Below are 21,197 nucleotides of genomic sequence, written 5' to 3'. Positions count from 1 at the left end.
CTCCAAGCACTGCCCACCTGGAACCACTAGAACCAGCAGTCAATGAGAGAACGAGGAAAAAGCACTGCAGGTCAGAGTATGGGGCCTCCGGGGTTTCTCCTTCCCTGGGTGATGTGGAGCGTACACAGTGGCTCTATTGTTCAAAAAAAGACCAAGGTGCCAGGCTCCTGCACTGAGAGAGAGTAGAAACTTCTCCCCCTCTCTGCTCTTCCTGTGCCCTATCCACCCCCACCCCCCACCCCCTGCCCCACCACCTTGGCATTTGAACCTGCTGCTCAGGTCAGGCCAGTTGGTGCAGATGGCATGCTGTTCTATTGGACGTGTCACACCTGTGTCAAAAAGGTGTCTGTTTAGGGACATAAAACGCTGACTGACGGTTCCTTTTCCCCTCACAACACCCACAACTCCCTGGCTGGCTTTAGTTTCCCTTGAAGAGTTGCTGGGTTAAGCTTATTCTGATTTAAACCCAGCCCTGTGATGGCAGCACATCGAACATGAAACCCCCGTCCTTAGTATCTGACCCCAGCTCTTCTGTAACTGGTGTGTGAGCAACACGAGTGGCCTGACCTTGCAGAGCCTCTTCCTTCTGTAAAATCATTTCTTCATTCCCTTAGAGCTCCGTCTCCAATGAGAAACAACCGAGCAGTGCATGGCTATCGGCCAAGCTGAAGGATCCGAGAGGCCCAGCAGTGTCCCGGGCGCTGTTTGTCAGGGCCGGGCGGCTGATTCATTCTGCCCCTGGGGCGGGCTGAGGGCGCAGAGGTGCCACTCGCTGTGCCGTGCGCTCGCTGTCTCCCTTCCGGAGCACCCTCCTTGTGGCAAGTCTGGGCTTCACCCCGAGTACTCACAAAAGCAGGTCAGAGCCTGAGAGAGAGGGTGGCCGCAGGAGGAGGGGAGGCTCCCACATTTGTTTTTGATCCTCCAAACACACCAGATGGACTTAGGATAACTGAGGATCTGTGAGCGAACATTCTTGTCAGGAGGCCAAAGAGGACAACGCCAGAAGCGCTGTGTGCCAGATTGTGCCGAAGGGTGACGCTTCCCCTCGGAGCCTGGGAGCCCCAGGGCCTGCTCTCTGCTCCGGGGAGAGGCAGATGTGGTGCAGAAAGCTCCGGCATTTCCTAGCTCTGTTCATAGCTCTCAGGCACCTTGGCTAGCAAAGAATCATCCAGTTCTTTGCTTCTCTCCCTCCCACATCCCTCCCTTTCTTCCTTTCTCATTCTCACTTTCAAAAAAGCATTCATCTTCTCTTTTCAAAGCCACAGCAAAAATGTTTATCATTTTTAAATAAGAGGGTGAAACCACAGTGAAGAAATTTAGCTCCTGCTCTCATGGACCATCCTTCCTCCAGAGCAACGATGTGTCTCACACTTAAATGCCCACAGTCATCAACGACTATTTAATAAACATTATTCAGAACACCTGGGAAGATACAGGTTTTAATGTTATATATTTTTCCATATACTTGAGAACTGTATTCCACGGCCAAGACATTTCTTACGCATTCACACAGTCATCAGTGTACTATTAATTTGTAAATAACATGCAATATTTGTTCATGGAGGTGGAAGGGATTTTTACATGATTCATAACCATCTGGTTATATAGCAGGAAATGAGGTGTTTGTCAAATTTCTCTTTCTTTTTTTTTCCTTTCCTGAAGAAGTCAAACATGTGTTCCGTGGCCTACAACCTGTGAGAGGTCTTGTACTATTTATCGTTATAATCCGTGGGCTTGCGGTGCGTGTGTTGCCAGGGAGCCCGGTGGCTGCTGATCACAGCTGCCTGAGGTTAATGATTCAGGAACCGCCATCTGCGCTGAGTTCTGTCTCTGCGTTCAGTATGCAGACACATCCAGGGGCAAAGGCAGCGCTAAGGCTCACAAATCCACATCCTGCTCATCAGAAAACTTTCCAGGTAGATGGTCCAGCTTGCTGAATTTTAAAAGTTCAGGTGAGTCATGAGAATCTTGCATTTGGGGAATCCGTAGGCCAAGTTAGTCAGCCAGCCTGTGTGACAAGTTGGACACTAATATGTAACTTGGCAAGCTACAAGGGTCTTACTAATCAGTTAGTGCCAACAACCTCCTTTTTTATACGCAAATTCAGTTTTCCAGTTATAGTTGTGCTGAAGTGGCTATTATATGTTCCTGTAGTTAAGACTAAGTGTTAAGCCACATCATTGTGTAGAACCAGGAGGATTTATCCTTTGCTGCGACTGTTCGAAATCACCCTTCTAGAAGGTGCTGGACTGGGGAAGAGCTGACCCTTGGATTAGTCAGTGAGGAGCTGAGTAGGATCTGAGAGATTATATCTTATCTGCAACAGAAGGCTAGAACACAGATAGGCTGCCCAATGAGCTGTAAACCCAAAAGATTTGGGCTGTTCTAGGAGTATGACATCAGGAAGGAAACTAAGCAAAAATAAAGAGTTTCAAGCAAAAGATGGGGTACACCATCCTGGAGAGAGTTCCCACATCACAGAGCACAGCTACAGGCCTTCTTTTTAAGGGTATCTGTGGCTTTTGCCATAGGTGGGGAGACAAGTATTAAGATTAACAAGTTAGGTCAGATGCTTCCCCACAACCCCACAATACTGTAGGTAGGTTCAGACCTAGAGCTTGAGACAAGAGAGGTAAAGTTTTCAGAAATTTTGAGATACTTGCAAAGTCTGTGTTGTATGCAGTGATGATTTGTAGGCAGAAAAGAACAACTTTTGCATAGTAATCTCTTGCTTTTTGTCAAAAGAAAGGGCGTAAGCGTGTTGTATTTTGTAACTTGCTTTGCTAGTAAATTGGCTATGTTTGATATATTTAAAAGTGTGACATCCTGGGAGAAAGTTTGTAAGCAATTAACGGAGTTTTTTCCTAGGATAAAAAAGGGGAAAATGACCCTAGGAAAAAGTTGTATATATATATATATATATATATATATATATATATATAGAGAGAGAGAGAGATGAGAGAGAGAGAGAGACATATAACAAGAATTCTAAAGATGAGGATTTTCTCTCAGCTTTAGAACTGATTAGGTGCATATCTTGAACCTAGTAATTTAAAATATTTGGTCTGTTTCCTTGCTTATGACATGGAGATGTTGGTACTTATGTTTAAATTATCGGGGCCATCCTGAGATAAGAAGAACAATTGATCTAACTGTGCTTCTCCACCCATCATCCCCTCCCATGAACATCAGTGTAAGTGGCTGTTCATTTCAGTGAGAAGATAGGAGTCATGGTCTGTATAAGGCAGAACTAATGTTCTTTAGTTCTATTTCCTGGTGGTGGAATGCTCTTGGCAACTTACTGAAGAATGCTGGATATGCATTAATAGACAGTTTCTCTAAAGGGGGAAGGAGGAGAAAAAAAATAAGTGGGATATATCAGAAAGGGAGACAGAACATGGAAGACTCCTAACTCTGGGAAACGAACTAGGGGTGGTGGAAGGGGAGGAGGGCGGGGGGTGGAGGTGACTGGGTGGCGGGCACTGAGGGGGGCACTTGACGGGATGAGCACTGGGTGTTATTCTGTATGTTGGCAAATTGAACACCAATAAAAAATAAATTTATTATTAATAGTTTCTCAAAGAATATTCTCTCATCATTTACATATCAAAGACACATTAGTATCTGAAACAATGTCAATTAAAATGGCCAATACTTATAAACTGAGCAAATTTTATATCTTTTTTGAATATTTAACTACTCACTAGAGATTCTTAGATTATGAAAAAGGACACTAAAAAAATCTCTGAAAATCAGTCTTTCAGAACAAAGAAATAATGATAAACCTAGCTTATACTTTTCTAGATTCAAAAAGTCACATCTGATATACTAATAATTCTCTGTGAAGACATCAAGTAAACTGGAAGGTTGGAAAGAAAGTTCCCAACTGGGGACAACGGACCCCAGAACGTTCTCACTGGTCTCTAGATTATCCTGACCCTAAACTGTCCTACCCACTGCTGCATAAAAGAACGGCCCAAACCTAGGTCTGCTCACTTCTTGGCTTAAAATATCAGTGGATCCCCCAGTACTTACTGAATAAAACCCCAGCTCCTGGATCTGGTCACTAAGTTTCTCACATCCTGGCCATAGCCCATTCTCAGGTTCTGTTTCCCACACATTTCCCTGTCCCCACCCCAAAGAGGCACACCCTGGACTCACTGCAAACTGCTCATTGCTCCCTGGGCAAGCCCTTTTCCTATGTGTCTGCCCTTGCTCATGTGCTTTTGTCTACTGATGCCTGGGCCCCAGCTCTGCTCTTGGAAACCTTACCCCTTCCTTCATGCCCTGAGTCAGAATGAACCGCTCCCTCTTCCACCTTCTACACACATTACTGTGAAGCTTCCTTCTGTTTTGTATTAACATCGAGTCTATCTTTGTGCACTTCCCAAACTGTGTAGGGCTGCTGCTCTGACAAATTATTTAGTCTTTCATCATTCACATTTACTTGAAAATAGTAACTGCTCAATAAATGTTAAATCTACTACTTTCCTCTGCAGTAGACATTATCCACCATCTGAGTGTACTAAATCAGTATAGGTATATCTATGTCTAGTGACATCTCACTAATCTAGATTAAAAATTGAGATACTAGTCTGAGTTAGAAATATATCTGATCATTAGAATACTGTTTCCAAAATATGACTTTATTATTTTTGAGTTCCTGCAGTTACCAGAGTTGGACTGTAAAGTGCTATTTCTCCTTGAATTGATCCTGATGAACAATTTGAAATAATGCTATCATGATAGCCTTAACAGTACCCCCGACTCCCCTACCCCTCATGTGCTTCTAATCCAGTCAAGTTATCAATACCTAACTAGGTGGTCTGGAATTGTTTATCTACCTAAAAGAACTGTTTTCTTAGAATTGTTATTCTAATTCTACTTATATTGATTGATTCTCTCAGAATAAACTTTAGCCCAGCTCTTGTCAAAATTGGCAAAATCACTGAATCAATTTAGGTAGAATTGAGAGGTTTTATTGCATAAGGCAAAATACAGGGGAATAAGATAAAATTGAATTTGTTTTTTCTTTTTATGCTTCAAAGTTCAGAGAATGTTGCTCTGTTGAATTAGCAATTCTTTCTTTTTTAAAAAAATTTATTATTTATTCATGAGACACACACACACACACACACAGAGAGAGAGAGAGAGAGAGAGAGAGAAGAGGCAGACACAGGTAGAGGGAGAAGCAGGCTCCCTGCAGGGAGCCTGATGTGAGACTGGATCCTTGGACCCCAGGATTATGCCCTGAGACAAAGGCAGGTACTCAACCGCTAAGCCACCCAGGCATCCCAAAAGCAGTTTTTAAAAGAGATACCTCTAGCTGGCACTTTAAAAGTAGACTGAAACACAGAAAGACCGGGAGTTGGGACAGATGTGAAAAAGTGTCGCAGTGGTCTGGGACAAGGTAGGGATGGATTGTGGGGACAGATGTAGGAAGAGCAGGAGGCATGGCAGCAGGGTGGGAAACTGGGGCTTTTGACACCCACCTGGGTTTGGTACTGGCATCCTCAGTCTCTAGTTATGGGTCCTTGGGCAACTTCTTTACCTTCTCTGAAGTAAAAATGGAGTTCATAATCCTGCCTCAAGGTGTGGTTGGGAGGTAATGTACATAAGGCCCCTGGCACTGTGTGTGCATACAGCAGACCTTCCTGAGAGCCACTAAGGAGGGTTGTTATCACCACTGTCATTACTCTTGCTGCTCCTGATGCTGGCTTGGAGGGAGAGGAGACCCTTAAAGCTGTCTCTATAGTCTCAAATCTCTCTGAAAGGAAGAGTAAGGCACCTTTAATAGAATTAAGATACACAGACACTGGGCAAGCTTGAGGAAGGAAAGATGAGCTCAGTTTTGTACAAGTGACTAGAAAGTTGTCCTTTTCACGACACACAGAGCTCCAGAGGGAGATTGCAGGAGCCTAGAATCAGAGAATCAATCAATCAGGGACAATGTTTAACTCCTATCAGGAGGGCAGGTAGGGGGCATCACCCCTGCGGCACAGCTCTGTGGGCCCATGTGCAAGGTCTATGCACCCAGGTGGGCTACAGCTCTGATTGCCATAATTGGTATTTTGCAGCAGATTCGAAGTCCCAGGTCATTCTGTATAAACAATTGTAGGTGGATAGAGATAACTGGATGGGGTTAAAGTAACAAGCCTTTTCCCCATATAGTTGCCTCAGGGGCTTGGAAGATGACCTAGAGTGGGGAATGCTACAAATTCTTCTCTACAACCACAGGAAGGAAACATATGAACATGCCCCCTCCTTTTTGGATATTGTTTACCCTGGGGAACAACAGTTTTTAAAGTGGTACCTCTCTGATGCTGAAAGGCCATGAGTCCCTAGAGAAAGTGTGGTAGCCCCAGAACTAGGCCGCTGGTGGTATGATAGGAAGGAGTCAGGAAGACAGAGTTCTGGCACTAGCGCTCTACTTCCAGCTGGAGGGCTGACCTTCGATCAGTCATTTGCTTCTCTGGGTATCAATTTTTTCCCTTTACCATGTTGAAGTTGGAATGGAATCATAATACTTGAAGAATAAATCATAGAATCCTTCCACCCCACACACACTCCATTGGTCCTAATTGGTGGCTCACCTTGGAAGTAGTTTTCTAGAACCCTAGTGAAAAGCCTTAATCATTCTTACATCTCTCCTCATATCTTCTGGTAGAAAATTGCCAAGTCTCTCTTCTCCTAATGATTTAAGGGCTTATGCTGAATCAGAAGGAGCATGCCATTTTATTTTTATTTTATCTTATTATTTTATTTTTAAAGCATTTTATTTATTTATTCATGAGAGACACACAGAGAGAGGCAGAGACATAGGCAGAGGGAGAAGGAGAAGCAGGTTCCATGCAGGGAGCCTGATGCAGGACTCAATCCTGGGACCCTGGAATCACGCCCTGAACCAACCACTGAGCCACCCAGGCAGCCCATAACCTGCCATTTTAGTACAAAGAACAGAAGCTCTGAAATTCTGTAGAACTGTTCTGTTCAATGACTTAGAGAATACCTGAGAGATGAGGCAATGTTCATGGGTTGCACAGTGGTTCTCAGACACTAGTGTACACCAGACTCCCGTGAGGAGTTTATAAATATACAGCTTCTCAAGTCCCCTCCCCAAAGAGTTGATTTAGTGGGCCTGGAGTGAGGTCTAGGAATCAGCATTTAACAAGCTCTCCTGTTCATTCTGATGGAGGAGCCCAGCCCCAAGGGCAACTTTCAAGGAAAATATTGACTTCTATGGGCCTATGATGTCCATAGAGAAGTTCAGATGGGTCAGTTAAGTCCAGCCATGACTGACTACAGAGAGCTCCAACCATAGGCATAGGATAGAATGCCTGTGCCATGTAATGAGAATGAACTATTGGTGCCCAACGAGGGCCCATGGCTTTGGTCAGTGTCTTTGTCCAGTCTTGACAAGCCTTAGGCCCCGATCTCAGCTTGCTGGGGGCATCCTTGGTGGCTCTTCCAGACCCTGAGATGGGCTCTCACACTTTCTTAGGTTCTTCTGGTCACATTCAAGATGAACACTTAAGAGGGAAACAGACATTTCCAATTATTCCTAATGGTGCTCCAGTGCTCCAGTGTCATTAAAGAACTCTCAGAGACCTTTGCTAGCACACGGACACCAAGATAACCCAAATTTTAGATGAGGTTGCACACTTGTTTTTTAAAAAGGAATCTATTTATTAGCTGTTTGTATTAATTAAATTCTTTGGTGCTGTGACAGAAACCAAGCCTAGGAGCCTAGCTTAAACAAAAATGAAGAATTAGTAGTATGGGTATCTTAGAGACCCTCAGCCAGGAATGTTCCCAGGCCTCAGAAAAATCCTGGAACCAATTGCAGCAATTAAATGGAAGCAGAAAGCTGCTAGGAATCCCTTTCCATCTTTTGTCTTGTCAGGCTTCTCTGTTTTGTTCACCTTCCTCCATCTCCCTGTGGACTGCTGAATACTGGCTACATGATATTCCAGAGCCAGCCACAGCTTCCCAGAGTGATCACCCAGAGAGGATCACTGGTAACATTTTATTTTTTTAATTTATTTTATTTCCTAAAGACTTTATTTATTTATTTATTTATTTATTTATTTATTTATTTATTTGAGAGTGAGTGAGAGAGAGCATGAGCGGGGGGAGTAGCAGAGGGAGAGGAAGAAACTTGATCCCAGGACCCTGAGATCTTGACATGAGCTGAAGGCAGCCACTTAACCAACTGAGCCACCCAAGTGCCCTCCACTGGTAATATTTTAGAATATGTCCTGTTAGGGCTTTTCTTTTGTATAAATGTATACTTTCAAACAAAATCAGGATCGTATATTATATATTCTTCTATTACTTATTTGCTGTACCTATTAATAAATGTACCACAAACATATTTCTATTTTATCACCTACTCTTCTATGTACTCATTTGTAATAGGTGATTATTACTCTGCCATATGGATGTCTAGTGGAATCTCTCTAGTCCAACCTGACCAGAGCAACTTAAACCTTTTAACTTAAAACATATCCCAAGCCCTGAATTTTAGGCTAAAATATATTTACTAATCCAGAAAGAAAGCCATTGGCATCATTATAATCCCTCCCTTAATATTTTACAGTTGTCCACTAGCACCCAATGCAACAGTATTTTTTTTTTGTTTTGTTTTTGTTTTTTTGGCAGCTCATTTTATCCAGCCTTTTAAAAACATTCAATCCAGTGTTTGGAGAAATAGAAATCTCTCTGCCATTTCATTGGAGCACATTTTATTTAATTAAATTACATACTTACCATAAAAACAATTAGCATAAACAGGTTTGGGAACAAACAGAATGGATTCCTGCTGAGCATAGGACTCACCTAGTGGGAGTGTGTGTGGGTTAACTACAGAGAGACTGTTAGCTGCGAGTACTCAGCATACTGGGGCATTAGACAATAAGATTATGTAAAGAACAGAGAGTTACAGTTAATCTAGGGGCTATTTAGATTTTCAAGAACACTTGTACTATGCAGTAATTTATTTAACCAACTTCCTGTGTTGGGCATCTGAAGGTTGTTTTTTGTTTTTGTTTTTATTGCCCCTCACTGTTAAAAGTGATGCAGCATTAACTTTCCATAAAGATAATTCTTTGGGGCACTTTCCTAATTATTTCCAGAATTGGAACTACTGAGTAAAATTACATTCATCTTAAAGACTTTAAATACACATTTTCAAATTGTTCTTTAGAAAGGTTTTCCTAGACTTGATATTTTAAAAGACAATTGAAAATAATGAGAGACTGGGATGCCTGGGTGGCTCAATGGTTAAGTGTCTGCCTTCAGCTCAGGGTGTGATCCTAGAATCCTGGGATCGAGTCCCACATCGGGCTCCCTGCATGAAGCCTGCTTCTTCCTCTGCCAATGTCTCTGCTGCTTTCTCTCTGTGTTTCTCATGAATAAATAAATAAAATCTTTAAAAATAAAATAAAATAATAAGAGACCTTTTAACAGGGAGTTTAATTAAGCCACCAACTTCATTCTTCTAGTTATGGCAGGAATGCAAGTCTTATCCTTTATCCTAAAACAGTGACTTCACCTCCTCTAAGACATGGCAAGAAAACACCTTCCCCTTGTTTTCTGTGACAATAGCAACAGTTCCCACGGATGAAATTTATTTTTCATCTAGTAACTCAACCCATTTGGTTTGAGGATGTGGCCAGGCAAAATGAGCCAAAAATGCAAGATTAAGGCAACTTGATTTTTAGGCTTTGTATATAGTTGAGCTTTGGGTTTGGCCGCTACAAACAGTTTCCATGGTTTGGGAGTTTCTGTTGTAGCAACAAGTTCCTTAGGCAGTAGTCTGTAAAATGCAAGGTCCCTCTGTGAGGAACATCTTGAACTCTGAGAGTAAGAGGATCAGATCAGGTGGTGTCTTGCACGGGTTCTCTGGAATGCCCATCCTACCCCAAGCTCACACCAAAAGTAAAACAGTCATCAATTTCTCTGGAGAGTTTTTCCGTTGTTTGGAACTTCCAGTGGTAGCATTCAACTTGCTAATGTCAACAGGACTGGAACGGGGGACACTGGCAGAGGTACATGAGTCAGACTAATATGAAGTCACTATATTTGAGTGAATTTGAAGCAGCTGCTCTCCTCTCACTTCTTTCCCACAGTATTTGGGGTGGTGGTGTGGGTGCCTGATTGGGCTGGCCTTACTCCTTACAAGGGTGTCTGTCTGTGGAGATCACTGGGCTCATGAGGCTTGAGAATGGATATTGGAAAGCAGGCTCTGGGTGGGGGGGGACTGCCCAAGGTGGGGCTGAAACATGTGGCCCAGCCAGGTCACCCCATACTCTGCTGAGCAGAAGGTGAGAGCCAAGGAATGGGGCCAAAAGGAAGGCCTTTGAGTAACCAGAAAACTCAGCGGTTGAGGTCTGGGCAAATTCTGCTGAGACTAGATGGCTGTTTCATCTGTGTTTGGCAAACTTACATGGGTAAATTGTCTTCATTTGAAAAGGCTGAGGTAAAATGGACTGCATAGCCTTGGAAAGAATGCCTGCAAATGGTGGTAGGAGAAGGGGAGAGTACAGTTGAGCTCCAGGTTTTAAAAAAGGTGAGAGAACAGGAGTCAGAAGGACCTCTCTCTCTCTCTTTTAGATTTTATTTATTTGTTCATGAGAGAGAGAGAGAGAGAGAGGAGAGAAACCTAGGCAGAGAAAGAAACAGGCTCCATGCAGGGAGCCCAATGTGGGACTAGATCCCGGGACTCCAGGATCACTCTCTGGGCCAAAGGCAGGCGCTAAACCACTGAGCCAGCCAGGTGCCTTAGAAAGACATGTCTCTGGCGAAGCAGTCATTCCTCATGCCCTAGGTTAAGGGGACAAGAAGGTTCTCTGAATCCCCATTTATTTATTTAAGATTTTATTTATTTGTTTGAGAGAGAGAGTGCGAGAGAGTGGTAGTGCAGGTTGGGGTAAGGGTGGAGGTGGCAATAAAGGGCAGAGGAGAGAGGGAGAGGGAGAAAAAGACTTTTCTGCTTATCAGGGAGCCAGACCAGGGTAGGGGGGTGCTAGGTCCCGGATCATGACCTGAGCCCAATGCCGATGCTTAACTGACCGAGGCCTGCAGGCCCCCATCTGAATCCCTTTTAAATCTTTCTCCCAATTGCTTATGAAATTTGAAGTACCCTAATAGAAATTCACTTTTTTGAAGAGTATATCACAGCATAAAGTAATTTCAAAATGAAAGATATAAAATAGTATATGAAACATGTATAAGATAAAACAAATAATGACACTATGCATCTGATCTATGAAAAATAGTTTATTGTTACCTTTCAAATCCTTTGCAGGCTCTTAACTCTTCAGAGAAAATTATATTCCTGATTTTCATGTTTATCCTCACCTTGCTTTTCTTTAAGGTTTTGCCTTTATATTTATTTCCCTGTAATGCATATTGTTTGGTTTTACCTATATTCGAACTTCATATAAATGGAATCATACTATATTCTGCAACTTTAAAAAAATCAATGTTGTATCTTGGAATTCATCCATATTCTTGTGGGTGTCTATAGTTTGTCTCCCTTATAATTGTATTGAATGAATATACCACAATTTGAATTTTATTCTACAATCGATGTCCATTTGTATAGTTTCTAGATTTTTGCTATTATAAAATAGTGCTGCTATGAATGTTCTTGTATGGATTTTCTGGTGCATATGTACAAGACTTCCTCCAGATTTATTCTTAGGTGAAAAGAGGTGAGATCATAGGTCTTGTAAATCTTCAAATTTATTAGAAAATGCCAAATTATTTTCCAAAGCGGTTGCACCACTTAAATGTCCACTGGTGGTGAATAAGTATTAAAATCATCACTGTTACTTGCTATTTTCAGAATTTTTAATTTTTGGTTTTCTGGTAGATATGAAATAGTACTGCTGTAGTTTTAATTTTCATTTTGCTTACTACCAGTGAGCTGATATTTCTAAGTTTATTGGTATATTTTCTCTGTAGTAATGTTTGTTCAAGCTTTGACTTTTTTAATTTGTAAGATTTCTTTATATATCTGAATATTAAATTTTTATCCATTGTATTTGTTGCAAATAATTTCTTCTGGTTGATGATTTATATTTTTATTTTCTTTTTGGTGTCCTTCAATATACAGAAATACTTAATTTTAATATAGTTGATATTTGCCAAGGCTTTTCTTTATGGCTTGTGCTTTTCAGCCTATGTTCTAAAAACTTTCTATCTCACGATCATAAAGATATTCTATTTTTTTCTAAAAATTTTAAAATATTATCTTTCTCACTTAAGTCTCTCTAATTCACCTGGAACTGATTTTCACATAAGTTGTGAGGAAGAGATCCAATTTGATTGGTTTTCCTTATGGCTAGCCAAATGCTCCAGGACCATTTTAAAAAAAGTCCACCCTTTCTTTTCTGTTATATAATCCCTCTGTGCCATAAACAACATGTGCACTCTGTTCTGTTTTATCCCTGAATCTTATTCCAGTGTTTTAATTGATACAGCTATATAATAAATCTTGACATCTGATTGGGCATATTCTTCTACTTCCAGTCCAATTTTTACCAAGATGATCCTCAATCATATTGGTTCATTGAACTTTTGGTTCATTTGCTTCCATGTGCATTTTAAACACAGCTTGTCTAGTTAAATACCTATCCACATACATACATACAAAAGGGGAAGTTAAAAGTAAATCTTTTGAGATTTTGATTTGTACTGCATCATATTTATAGATTTTGGGATAATGTCATCTTTACAGTATTGAGTTAACCAATTCATAATGTGTTCTTAGCTTTACATTCATTTATTTTGTATCTTTGAAATAACATTTTATAATTTTCTCTATGAAGGCCTTGTACATTTTTTAGATGTGTAGCTCTATATTTTTGATGCTACTGTAAATCAGTGTTCTTAAAATCATGCTTTAGAATTCTTTGTTCATATATATCTAAAATTGTGAGCCTAAACATATAGTATAAATGACAGATGATGATAATTTGAACTGGAGGTGGACGGTGAAGATGGGAATGGTGAAATTATGCATATATGTTAAAGATCAAGCCATCAGGATTTGTTGATACAGTAGGGTAGTGTGATATTGACATCTTCTATATTTGTATATATATGAGGAATTTTTATGTGAGCTCATATTTTGAAAACTGTCCTTGCCAGTTTTTTGTACCTGAGTCAAAAATGGTTTCCTATGTGACTTTTTTTTTTAAAGTAGGCTCCATGTTCAATGTGGGACTTGAACTCATGACCCCGAGATCAAGGTTGCATGCTCTACCAACTGAGCTAGCCAGGTGCCCCAAAATGGTTTCCAACAGAGAGAATTTTCTCTTTGCTTCTGCCAGGCTCCTGGGCAACTACTAACCCCAAACCACTTTAATCTCAATATTCCCCTTGAGAAGTTTTGGATGCCCTAGATAGCATAAAGCCACATAAACTCTGGCTTCTGGTTGAGAATATCCAAAGGGGAATTTTTCTGTTTCCCAACATCCCCACAGTTTGAGAGAGGTACTTTTCTTTACAGTATCCAGGGATGAGGGCAGTTTTTTTCCTAGTCTACTTAAATGAGGGACCCTGATGAACCCCAGCTTCAGTGGAGATCTCTTGTTAGCATCCCTACTGTTTTCTGTAGAGAACTTTGTCTCTTCCACCCTAAGCCTTTTGTGAATAAACACTAATGCTTACTTTCACCTGGGTTTGGCAAATCCTTCAGGGGAAAGGCCAACCTAAGTGCTCTGCTTCTCCTTCTGGCTTCTTACTTTAAATTGAGTTTTTTGGCCTCAGAGAATGTCTTGCTTTCTGGACAGCTTATCAACAAATTTAAAAAGATGCTAAAAAACATTTTATCCAGGATTTTACTTTTCTCCACTATGCTGCCAGAAATGGATATCAACTCCATTCCTTTAAGTTGAGGTTTTGGTCCTTGTTAAAATGTAAATGTCTGTGCTTGAGACAGCATGTTAAGGCAGTATTTCTCACAGTGTCATCTTAAAACCACTGCCATAAAATTCATCTGGCATGCTTGTTAAAATGCTGATCATGGGTCACATCTCAGACTTCCTGATACAAATCTTGGGATGGAGGGAGGAAGAATTTGTATTAAGTGTTCCAGTAGAGAATCACATTGTTAAGTTGTTATCTGTCTTTTATGCTTTTGTAAAAAATAGTTTCAAATTCTTTGCTGAAACAAATTTTCATAACAAAAAAGCTTAGAAATAGTTGATATCTGGAGAAAAATGTCTTCCTGATAGTGGCATGAGAAAAATTGCTATTCTTACGTATATATTTAGGTTATTTGGTCTCAAAACCAGTGGTTAACTTGTTTTGCTGAATTTTGTTGAGACCAGTCAATGAAATGTTAAGGCTCATTTTTTCAGCCAAATTTATAAAGAAACCTTAGAGCTTTGAAAGGTTAAATAGCTTACCCTTTTAGAAAGAAGGGGGGAAAACCCTTTAAATATTCTTATAAAAATATGTTTAAGCATAACCCCAATTATTCTCTTAGGAGAAGGTATTTAAAATGGATTAACTTTATTCAATATGTTATTTAAATGCCCCATATCTTTATTTTTTGGCTTTCTAATCTGTCAGTAACTAGAATGCAGACTGTTAAAGTCTTTCCTAGTATAATATATCTGACCATCTTTTTTCTTATACTTCCAATTGTCACTTTATAGAGTTTGATGCAATTCATTTTCTCAAAGGCTTTTTCTATTTAATGTCAATTGCCTTGATACCTTTTGTCCGCTGCTAGTAGGACCACCTTGCTTTCTTTTTTGTATGTCCTTTTTCATTAAGCCTCTTTTTCTAAAAAAAAATATTTATTTGTTCAAGAGAGAGAGAGAGAGAGAGGCAGAGACATAGGCAGAAGCAGGCTCCATGCAGGGAGCCCGACATGGGACTGGATCCCAGGACTCTAGGATCATGCCCCAGGCCAAAGGGAAGTGCTCAACCGCTGAGCCACCTGGGAGTCCCTTGTGTGTACTTTTTGATACATCTTTAGGTTACTTGTGTCTTTTTGAACTTTCCTGTATCACTTTTTTTTTCAATTTAACTCTCTCTTATTAAAAATATAGAGATTTTGCCAATATTTTTGCTTAGACCTACCTGAAAGCCTCTGGAATTAATAGATTAAGCTCATACACTGTGTAACCATCTCCAAGCCCATTTGGCTTTCTTGCTGGGTTCACAGTTTCCGTTGGTGTCAGGCGTGGGCACATGACTGAGTTCTGGCTTACAGAATACAGTGACAGTGAAGTGCCTGCACTTCTCAGCCATGACCCCTTTGCTCTTTCTGGTCTGCACATGATTTTCATGGCAGCCTTGTAAACCACAGGTGAAATGGTAGTCTCTACAGCTCTGAGGCCCTGAATAACTGCATGGAGCAGAGCCCCTCTACGGCCAATTGGACTATATATGAGGGAGAAATAAACTTATATTATGTAAAGCCACCCAGATGCTAATGTCATGGCAGCTAGTGTGAATTAATGAAGAAATGGTAAAGAAAGTGGGTGCTACCATAATCCCAAACTAAACCATGCAGTACTATTTTTATAGCTGGGGAGTGGAAATTGATCTCAAAGGCAAGGGGATGGAGAGCCATGATTTGCAATGGCAAAATGTCTGGAAAAATTTTTGTCAGTGATAAAATGCCTACTGAGTTCTTAGTTCTAAGGGAAGAAATTGACTAAAACAATGTTAGTACTGTGTGATAGTTGACAGAGGCTACATTTTGCAAGGTTTTAGAAGCAAAAGCCCAAGTAATAACTGCATGGCTTGAAAGAAAAGAAGAAAGCAGAGACTAGAAATTTGGGGCTTTTAAGTAGGAAAAGCTGATTGCCTTTGGGCTCAAACAGCAGGAAACTAAGTTGAAAGAAGATTTTGAGAAGTTAAAGCCCTTCAAGACTCAGTCCAAGGCAAAGAACTCCTTAAAGATCTGGTATTCCTTCCCCAGCCTCCCCAAATAGCTACCATTAAACTGAGAAAGAGTGGAAAAAAATAAATTAGGTTTGGGAATTATGACTAGGAAAGAAATTTAGGTATGGTTACTGACACGCAGAGCTTCCTCGAAGCAAATACATTAGACACTAAGGATTTGGAAAAATTATGTAGCCAAAAAACCCTAAGAGCCTAGATGTCATTAGAAACCTCCTCTCTGGGGGCACCTGGGTGGCTCAGTTGTTGAGCGTCTGCCTTTGGCTCAGGTCATGATCCTGGGGTCCTGGGATACAGTCTCGCATCAGGCTTCCTGCAGGGAGCCTGCTTCTCCCTCTGCCTATGTCTCTACCTTTCTCTCTGTGTCTCTCATAAATAAATAAATAAAATCTTAAAAAAAAAAGAAAAAGAAACCTCCTCTCTGATCATAAACTAGGGGACTGAGGGATGAAGGTGACATGTCTTTGTATAATATAGTAGCCAAAGACTGCTAAATAGAGGCAAAAAACTCAGGCCATGTTCAATCCCAAGTGAGACTCTTTCCGGTAGTTTCTGCCCTGTGTTTGGTAAAGCAACTGCACAATAGGCCAACTTCCGAACATGCTCTGTGGCCCCGCCTTCTGTCATGCCTCTTGCCTACACATCAGGAAGAGTCTGGGGCCTGCTGGCTTTCTCTTGGCCTCAGCTTCACTTGGCCCTAGGCCTTCTGTGTAGTTTCTTTAGAATGCTGCTGATCTGCAACAGGAAGGTTTCAAGGGAGCTGGCCTCATCTATCCCACAGCTGTCTTTCACCCTCAGCCAGGCTTAGGGGTATTGCTAAGCTTTCTTGAGACTCCCCCTTCCCTTCCTCCTAAATTTTTAGCAGCTTTATTAAAATATAACTCATATATCATGCAATTCACCCATTTCAGGTATAGAATTCAATGATTTGTAGTCTATTTATAGATGTGTGCAACCATCACTACTACTGCCAATTTTAAAATATTTTCATCATCTCAAAAAGAAGCATGTATCCTTTAGCTATTGTCCCTTCTTCCCCACCCCGAGCCCCTAAGGCAACTACTGATTTACTTTCTTTGTCTATAGATTTTTCTATTCTGGACTTTTCACATGAATAGAATCATATACTAAGTGGCTTCTTTCACTTAGCATAATGTCTTTAAAGTTCATCCATGTTTAGCATGTATCAATACTTCATTTTCTTTTATGGCCACATAATATTTCATTGTATGAATATACCACATTTTGTTTATCCATTTGTCTGTTAATGGACATTTGAACTGTTTCTACCTTTTGGCTAGTATGAATAATGCTGCTATGGACATTTGGATACAAGTTCCATTCACTTATTTCTTATTTTAAAGAAGAAAGGTTCCAAGTCACCACCTAGGGCTTTCCTTTAATTTGCTTCTATCTGCAATTATTAGGAATTCCTTATGTACTGACGGTACCCTTCCCTGCTTTCCAGGGCTAATATAGGTTTTCTGTATTTCAATATTCTTTTTATTTTATTTATTTATTTATTTTTAAAAAAATTTAAAAGATTTTATTTATTTGTTCATAGAGACACAGAGAGAGAGAGAGAGAGCAGAGACATAGGCAGAGGGAGAAGCAGGCTCCATGCAGGGAGCCGGACGTGGGACTCAATCCCGGGCCCCCAGGATCACGCCCTGGGCTGCAGGTGGTGCTAAACCACTGAGCCACCGGGGCAGCCCTTAATATTCTTTTTTAAAAAAGATGTATTTATTTATTTGAGAGGGAAATGTAGGGCAATGGGAGAGGGAGGGAGAAGCTCAAGCAGACTCTCCATTGAGGGTAGAGCCCAAGGTGGGGCTGGATCTCATGACCCTGAGATCCTGACCTGAGCTGAAGTCAAGAGTCTGACACTTAACCAATTGAAACACCCAGGTGCCCCAAAATTATTTTGATACTTTTAGTCATGATACTGAAGGAAAAGGTTTTGCTGGGTTTGAAGTACCTGTATTACCATAGCCTCTGCAGGTCTCCAAGCTTCCTATCTCATTGTGGAGCCTCAGTGGCTGTTTCCTTATCTGGCCACAACATGGCTATTGCCGTATTAAGGAGCCATGCCCTGCAGCCCTCCTGGCCTGGAAAGTCCATCTTCCATGGAGGGGGCTGTGTTAGCCCTTCTTGCATGTGGATCTTGAGACTAGGCCCCTTTTACCAGTTACTAGGACCATAAGCATTTGCTCTGGAACAGGGACTGAGCTCCTGAGATGGCTGACATTCTTCCCAGATCCTTAAACTCATCTATCCCAGAATCTTCTAGACAAGAACTTATTCTGCATCCTAGGCCTTTTTTGAAGGTTTTATAGTTCCTCCTCATCATCTCACTGAACCAGAGAATGATTCTGGACATACTCCCTTTTTTATTCTCATATGGAGGGGAGATGCTTGCTTCACTAATTTCATCTGTTTTAACTTCTTTGTTCTCTTTTGTTCTTATTAGCCACTTCATAAAGATATAGTGAAAAGTTTACTTAAATCTAGAGAATGAGGCTAGTTGTTCTGATCTAGTACTCTCTTGGGACTTGATATAGGAAAAATTAAAAAGTAAAATACATAACCCTTGAGTATAAAATGCTTCCAACCTAGTTAGAGAAGCTTCTTTATGTGAAATAATATGTGAGTGAAAGAGTATTAGATTTTAGCATTATGTCTTGTTAAATTAGTTAAACAAGGAGGCTATTAGTCTGAGGTAGCTCTCTTGCCGTGTGGCCTACATAAGCAAACTAAAACCTAAGCCTGTAAATGCCTCAAGGTTATGGCATTGAAACCTGAGGACAGCCAATCACAAACAGCCAGTTAGACTTGATCAATAATTTCTTTACTTTGCTTCTGCCTTTTCTCTATAAAATTCCTCACTGAGCTTCTGCTGGTAGGATGCTCCTGACCACTTCTGATTTGGTGCTGCCCCATTGGAATTGAGTTTTGCTCATATAAACTCTTAAAACTTTAGTATGCCTCAGGTTATCTTTTGGCGATTTACATCAGTAAATTCTATGTCATATTGTTTAGACAGATGAAAAACTGGGTAGTCATTGATTAGGTACGAACCACATAGTACTTAATTTTATTAATAAGGTGAATAAGCCTTGATGGAGTGTTGAAGAAAAAGACTGCTGCGTTCTCTCTCATTCTCTGGGATGGGAAAGAACAAAAGGTAAGCTACTGATTAAACTTCAGAAGAAATACAGAAATATAACAGTTTTGCTTTATAGAGTTACCGAATCTGTCCTGAGAGAAGGATGTCACCAAGACGGCGACATAGGTTGTTCCTGACTTCACTCCCCCTGACTAGAGCAACGATTAATAACTATCCATGAACAAGGTAGTATCCTAGAACATGAAGGCGAAGCTGAAGCACTCCTCTGTACCACAGAGACCAAGAGAGATCACATTAGAAAGGTGAGAAGAGCAGCTACACACTGACCCTATAGTCCCTCTCCCGGGCCACCACAGAGTAAGATAAATACTCACTGGAAATGGTAAAGATGTAGTCAAAGTTAGATTGAGTGATACGGTAATAGTGGTGCATAATTCACTTACATTCGTGAATGTAGTAAAAATAACCATAACTACATTATTCTGTTTTTAGTTACACAGTATTAAAAATATGTAGAATGTAACAGCAGTAACCTAAAATGTGAGGGGGAAGAGAAGTAAAATGTAAAGTTTAGGAATTCTGATGAATTGAAATTTAAGTTGTTAGCACCTTAAAGTAGGGTGTTACAATTTTAATATGTTTTGTGTACTGAGACAAACCTCCCAAATCCACATGTGGATACAGACCAGCTAAGCACTTAGTGACATTGTTTTTCTCCAGTTTCTATAAGAATTTCCAAGAGCACAGTGATAGCAGAAAATGTGACAGTATCATTTAAGTTCAGATCCTTGATCTGCACTGTATGGAAATCACAGGCTGTGCATCAGGGTGCTTCCCCTGAAAGGCAAAGGCAACCATTTGTGTTAGCCTTCTGTGGCTGCCCAAATATATTCCAGAAAATGGCCTCTCTTTTAAGGATACTTGACTTTTGGTACACCTCCTCTGCAGGGAGTCTCACACGTGTCACACTGTTAAACTCCTCTCATGGCTTTGTTATCTAAAGCACTGCTCCAAAGAGGAATTTCTGTTTTTCTTTCCTTTAGATTTAAAAGTTTGTGTGTGTTATGTTGCTCTTTAGCAACAATCAGCAAAGCTTATGGGAAAAGAAAGTGTCTCCAAGAACAGGAAAGAAAAGTGTGAGAAAAAGCAGCTGTCATCACACTCCTAGCCTTTCAGAACCATTAATTTAGCTGTAGATTTCTCCAGAACAACTCCCTTCTCTATCCCTTCTCTACTCACTCATGGGAGAACAAAAGGTCAGCATTTTCTGTGAACACATCATGCATTTTGAGTTGGGCAGGACTAGCTTTCATACAAAACAGCTGAAATAGGGAATTCCAGTTCACGTTCTTCACCACCAGAGCCATCTGTGTCCGCTTCAGCCTGGGCAGTGTCTGGCCCCAGCCTCTTCCTCCTTTTATTTCCTGGAGCTCCATCCTTTGCTCTTGCTGGTGCCAAGCAATTCTGCCCACGTTCATGTGCAGGGGACAGTTTGGGTTGAATTGGATGCTGCTGCCTGATTTCATTCTCTCCCCTGGCCTTGCGCCCTCTCCAATTATCTTCGCCCCCAAAAGTCCCCGTATGAACTTGTCTGTTATCAGCTCTCTATCCTCTGTTACCTTGACTCTACTCCACAATTCACAGGCTGGACCTGTGACCCCTGAGGACTCTCGGAACTGACCCTGCACACCCCAGGGTTGTGTGTGTCCGGTTTCAATATCTTATGTGCTGATGAATCATCCATCCCTCCCCTGAACACTCCCCACCTCATGCACTGATCCCCCTCTTGACTCCATGCAGGCGATCCTCTCTTCTGAGCTCAAGTCCTGTCTTTTTAGCAACTGCTTTAATATCTTCTGGGTGCCCACTGTTCGTTCCCTCATCTGTTTCCCAGCCACCTTGCCTTTCCGAATCCCATGTTCCATCCCAGCATCGGCCCTCTCTTAGGTCTTGGGACCTTTTGCCATATCACTTCCCCTTCCTAGAGCACATACCCCTGCCCCAGACACATTCTTTGCATGGCTCCTCATCCTTCTGGTTCCTGCAGAGAATCTACCCTGACCACCCTCTCTGAGTAGGTCTCTCCTCTGTCTTCTCTCTCATGGCTGTTAACATCCGCCATAGTACTTCTCCCCACTTG

Source organism: Nyctereutes procyonoides, unplaced genomic scaffold, assembly GCF_905146905.1.
Source record: "Nyctereutes procyonoides isolate TBG_1078 unplaced genomic scaffold, NYPRO_anot_genome, whole genome shotgun sequence".
Lineage (NCBI taxonomy): Eukaryota > Metazoa > Chordata > Mammalia > Carnivora > Canidae > Nyctereutes > Nyctereutes procyonoides.
Note: the sequence above shows the minus strand (reverse complement) of the source record.